The sequence below is a fragment of the Amphiprion ocellaris genome, chromosome 14 (genome assembly GCF_022539595.1).
Source record: "Amphiprion ocellaris isolate individual 3 ecotype Okinawa chromosome 14, ASM2253959v1, whole genome shotgun sequence".
NCBI classification, from domain to species: Eukaryota; Metazoa; Chordata; class Actinopteri; family Pomacentridae; genus Amphiprion; species Amphiprion ocellaris.
This window is the reverse complement of record NC_072779.1, coordinates 14,030,889-14,036,896: the sequence shown is the minus strand read 5'-3', so window position 1 is coordinate 14,036,896 and position 6,008 is coordinate 14,030,889.

The window sequence follows — 6,008 nt, the reverse complement described above, 5'->3', positions numbered from 1 at the left end:
TCAGCCACAACTCATATTATGAAGATGGTGAAAATGTGATGCACAGGTGAAATAATTGGATATATGGGAGTTAAACAAACCATCAATGCCTTAATGGAAGACAAAACTGCATCAGAAGTCCAGTTCATTGACTGGCTGACAGCTCATTCATGCATTGTTTAACTGTCCCTCTTTCTTCGTCTTCCAGCTGTCATGGCGGTCAGGCACTTTTCCTAAGCTGTGATCCTCCCAGCCTTTGCCGCAGTGGCTTTTAAATGCAGAGATCATCTGGGATTAAGCTGCTATAATCGCTCTTTCGATTGACCACAGTCACACAGGCAGCTGGTGGGGGTCAGTCTTGATCTTCCCAGTGTAAATTACAGCACACAGTGTTTCTCGGGGACAGGCAGGATACGTGTTCTCTCTAAATAGTGGGATTATTATGATTTATGATGGGAGAAGTGCTAGATGGAGAAATATACGTTTGGATTTGTGTGAGCGATCCTGGTCTCCACATTGTATAACTGTCAGAGATCTGGGTTAGAACAGCGAAGTTTGTTTTTAGTGATCTGTTGCGTAACAGTGCAAAGATAGACTTAGTCAGTCTTACAGTATAGTAACCCAGGAATATAGAGCTCAAAAACCATGATGGAGCTGAGCTATTTTTGCCACCTTGTACATACTGTACAGTGATGAGAGCATGTGGCGAGCTCAATTGTTTGTGAGGGAAGTGGGTCCACTGCAGATGGAGACATTTTCCCCTCGTGTGTGGCGGAAAAGCCTTTCATCCAAATTCATACCACCACTTTTCTGGATCCTTGCCTGGCTTCAGAGTTACTCACCCACCAGCACGTTTTCACGCTGTAGCACCAAAGGATGTCAGATTTATTTTATTGTTTTGCTATAGGGGTGGTTGGTTTGGGAGAGTCTGGTGGGTGGCCGGTCAAATCAACAAACCACATTAAGGGACCGTACAAAAAGCACTCAGCCAGCCTTTCAAATCAAACTACAAAACATATAATTTGTCACATTTTCTAGGATGACATAGCATTTTTTTGGGGGGGGAGGGGGGGGGGGGTCTAATGCCCATCTGCAGGGCAACATACTGTCATCACTGCTGAAAAATAAATCTGTTTAATGCGCCGGCAAGAGTGAAGATTTGGTTATAACAACTTGGTTTTTTCCCATGATTAAAAAAAACAAAAAAAACAAACTACTCTGACTGTCAGCTACAAGCAGGAATATTGAGGTCCATTGTTTTGTTGACCCGTCCCTCCACCCTGACTTCCTGCCTACTCACCCTTTGTCACTCTAAAACAACATTACATCACCTCCTTCATTATTTCTACCATAATTACTATGAAGAGGGTTTTGTCACTTGTTATTTCAAAGGGACTTTCTGAAATGGCTGACACTGTTGGATAGAATCCCCTCTTTGTCCCTCTTTTCCTGAACCCCTGATAATTTTGTACAGTTCTTTTTCTACTGGCGGATAGATTAAAACAATATGTCTGAATCCACATGAGTCATTGCTACATTTTATGATTGTATTTTTTTTGTCTGTGAGGCACTGATGTGGTGTTTTTGTATTTCTGTGTACCTGCTGCTGTGAAGGGTGGCTCTTATTGTTATTATAGTTTTGTGTTGTGTGTCCATTGTTTTACAGCATAATGTGGACATGAAAGGAAGGAAGAATTAGTCATACTGGCATTCTACCCAATTAGCTTTCCTCTGGCTGTCCTGTTCATAAGGTTGTCTTCACATATGTTCATACTGGAGTTTTATGTGATTATTGTTGTTTCCTCTATGAATTTATGTCCATTATGTTATGCATGTTATTAACTGTTATTAACTCTGTATCTTCTCTCCTTTTTTTTTGTGTCTGCATTCATTCTCATTGTTTAACTCCACAAAAGAGGTGTCAACATTGTATGAGATTGATGCATATTTTAGTCTTGCAGCCAAATATTTTAATATTTAGTGCATGTGTGTGACCATCACCAGCCCTCCCTGAAAGCTAAGCTGACATTCTTTATTAGAATTCCCTATTATGAGCCAGGGAGGACAGTGCTACACCTCAGTGATGTGTGGGGGAAACAAAGACTGGACAGGACGAACAGGACGAACAGGGATAGAAAATAACAGGTGGTGCTATTGCAATTAAAGATTGTTAGGTGGTGTGTTATTCCCAACTACTAACTGCCCATCAATAAAACAGAAAAATAAATAAATAAAAAAAACACAAAAGAAAAAGAGATTCAATAAATAAATAATTAAACAAACAGTACTGAGCACCATAATTGTGGATGTCTTGACAGTATAGAATAGAATAGAATAGAATAGGCCAGAAGAGGATACTAGTGAAGGAGAGAATGAGTTTAGGGTAGAGACTCTGGAGAGATTCTCAGCACATTCTGGTGGGTCCCATCATTCGCTGACAATGGGACTCGGCAGTAGCTGGCGAGACCTGATCAAACATGCAAGTGTGAAGAACCCCGAAGCCCAGAACAGCAATCACGGCAAGGCAGGGCCAAGCCAACAGGGCGCCCCTCCCTCCGGGCCGTAGGAGCCACAGGGCGGCACCCCCAGAGAGCCACTGGGCCCCCAGAGAGCCACCGGGGCCCCCAGAGAGCCACCGGGGCCCCCAGAGAGCCACCGGGGCCCCCAGAGAGCCACCGGGGCCCCCAGAGAGCCACCGGGGCCCCCAGAGAGCCACCGGGGCCACCGTGAACGACGCAAACCCGGAGAACAAGAGGGAGCAGCTACCGAAACCCCCAGCGCACCAAGACCGACCCAGGCGGCCCGGGGCACGAGGACCCACCCGCCACCCAAACCCCAACCCCGCCCACCCCGCCCACCCCAGCCCCCACCAAACCCCCCACCCACTGTTGCCAATGTGTCTGCTCAGTGACAGTCTTTGGGTTTGGGCATTTTATGTATAATTTAATATTTTCATTTAAAAAAAAAAAAAAAAAATAGTTTAGGTACTAAGGTGGGCTGCACAGTGGCTCGGTGGTGAGCACTGTCACCTTGTAGCTAGAGGATCCTTGGTTTGGCCTGGGCCTGGGATCTTTCTGCATGGAGTTTCCATGTTCTCCCTGTGCATGCATGCATTTTCTCTGGATACTCCAGCTTCCATCCACAGTCCAAAAATATGCTGAGGTTAACTGGTGTTTCTAAATTGTCCGTAGGTGTGAATATGAGTGTAATTGTTTGTCTCTATATGTAGTCCTGCCATAGACTGGTGACATGTCCAGTGTATCCCCCGGAGCCTATACTGGGATAGACTCCACCAGCCCCATGTAACCCCAATGAGGATTAAGTGATGTATAGATAATGGATGGATGGTACTAAGGTTCTTAAACCTAATATTTCAGTCAGGTATATTTGTATTATATATTATATTGGTGGGTCTTAGCCTTAAAGTTATTCAGAAAAATGTGTATTATATTAATATTGTGGGGTCTTAAGTGTACTTTTAAATTGCTCAGGTTAATTTACATGCCAAATGACATGTAGGGTCTTAATGTTTACAAATAATACATTTTTGTAAATTAGTATTATTTTAATATTGTATGCTCTCAATTACTGAAGCAAATTTACATGACAAATAATATTGTAGTCTCAGAGCTTAAATATTCAATTTAGTGTGGTATAAAAGCATATATTATTGTAGGTTTTTCACTGTAATGTTTAGGGTATTCAATATAATATACAATATATATAATATTGGATGCTCTTGGCCTTCATTTTTAAATCTGTCAGGTAAATTTAAAATAATAATAATGCTATAGTGTCTAAAACTTAATATTTAAACATAAATGTGGAAGCACTTTGGTTCAATGTCTGTTTTAAATAACAAATTCAACCTCTTAGCAAAAGAGTGAAAATATTTTTCATAAAATATCAAATGTCATCTATTGCACGATTTTTAGACATATATGAGCAGGACCTCATTTTCAGATGAAGGCTGTCTCTTCCTCTGCCTCTGTCAAACATGACTCTGCTTTTCCTCCAGGCTGCAACGGTCTACAATGGCCGCTAGGAGGCGACAAAGCAGCGCAGCAGAACCACAGTGATTCAAAGTTACCGTGTAGAGCGGAATCATAACAAGGCAAAACTGTAATTAGACTGAGTGGACTGATCGTGCGTGTGATGTGTGATCAGGAGACAGACATTGTTAATTAAACAGCAGTCGAAAGCCCAACCTGTATAGCTCAGTAATAACACACGTTTGCAGCGGATTGATATGGATCAATGCGCATTAGACGTGACTCCAGATGAGATCTAAAGACCCCCATGAGCCTCCTCCGCTTCTGTCCAGCCAGTGGCGCAGGCTGCACACGGAGCAGGGGGTATTTTTTTTTTTTTTTTTTTTTTTTGGAGGAGATGCAGCGCACAGACTGTGACAGACGAAACTAATCGGGCAGTAAAACGCTTTGCTGCGGGCGTGTTTCAGACAGCAGGTTTTCTGAGGGGAAAGTTGGACTCGTGTCGGATCAGGAACATGCTGAGACACTGCTGCGTGCGCACCGACGTGGACCTACGTGCGTGTTTGATATGCAGAATGTCAGGACGTAGTTTATATTTTAAACCCCTAATAAACTTTATTCTAGCGAAACGCATGTGAATCTGAGAGCATGAGTCTAATTAAATGCAATTTAAAGCAAATACTGTTTCCTTTTAGTATTAGAATAAACAGACATCACACTTTCTGCACGCTAGAGGGAGCCCTTAACACAGTAAACACAGCCAGTGTGTGTGTGTATATGTATGTGTGTGAGTAATTTTTTCTACTCTGGTTGTTATGTATTTGGAGATGGGTGGTGGTCATTGCTCCTTCTGCCCATGACTTGTGTTATATTAGAAAGAATGCCCAGGCTTCCAGCTTCTTGATTTCTAGTAATCTGATTACTGTCAATACCGCACTCACACACACCGACGCACACTTTATACTTTTCAAACCATGCTGTATTGCATCCAGATGCTTGGTAAATCATAACCATATGCTCCTTACTCAGATTTCTAAGTGGGCTCTACATACACATGGGCCCTCGCTGCCCTCCACATTGTCACAACGTAAGCACAGGAAAAAGAAAACACGTTTGTTCACGGGGTCAGTGCAAAACGTGAGTGGTCGTGTTTTCACAGCATAATAGACATTTCTGATGGACTGTCATGTGCAGTTTTGAGGGTGGGGTGCTTTCATCTGTCATCCTGCTGTGGCTATGTGGGGGGGATGAGGCTCAAATTTTTACATTTCAGAGCAAAATCTGTTCCCAGTGTGGTACCACTCATATGTGTGTTTGTTTGAACGTTCTGTTTTTATTGCTCATTTGCTTGGTAAATACATGAGAATATCTAATTCAGGCTATTGGTTGGCAAACTATAATTTGGATGTAGGAAAAAGAAGCAGAAACATGCAGCTATGGTAAACAGTCATGGCCACAATACAAATAGAAAGACCAGCGTTCACTGTAATCATGAAGCGAAGAGCAAACAGACAAAACTGAGAGCAGAACAGAAACAACCCTGGGATGTTTTAAGCTGATTTTGATTTGTAGTTTCTCCAAAGTTCTACAAACTTCTGTCTGATTAAATCAAACCTCAAAAATGCCGGGTGGTCAGTCGGAGAAGGCTGTTCGCTCGTAGCGATTCTGGTGGAGACACAATTTCCAGCCAATGGCGAAGATTTACACTTGTGGGGTTCAGAGGTGTGGAGGAGTTGGGTTGAGTTAGGACATAAAGGTGAGGCCTGTGTGAGAGGTTAAGCACAAGACTGAAGAGTAAACTCATCAATCTGAGTTTAGCAAGACGAGTTCACAACGCCAATCAGTCACACTGATCAGAAACATCTTTAACAGGAGATGGTTGTCACTTCTACTCATGGACTTTTCGTGAACTTTCCTCCACTTCAGACGCTCCTGTTGAAGCCTCACTACTTCTTCTTCAGAGCTATTTGATAGTTTCCCCTACTTTTTAATTCCCCCCTAGCATAGTGGTCCTTGACGCATGTGGATTGAGTTTCA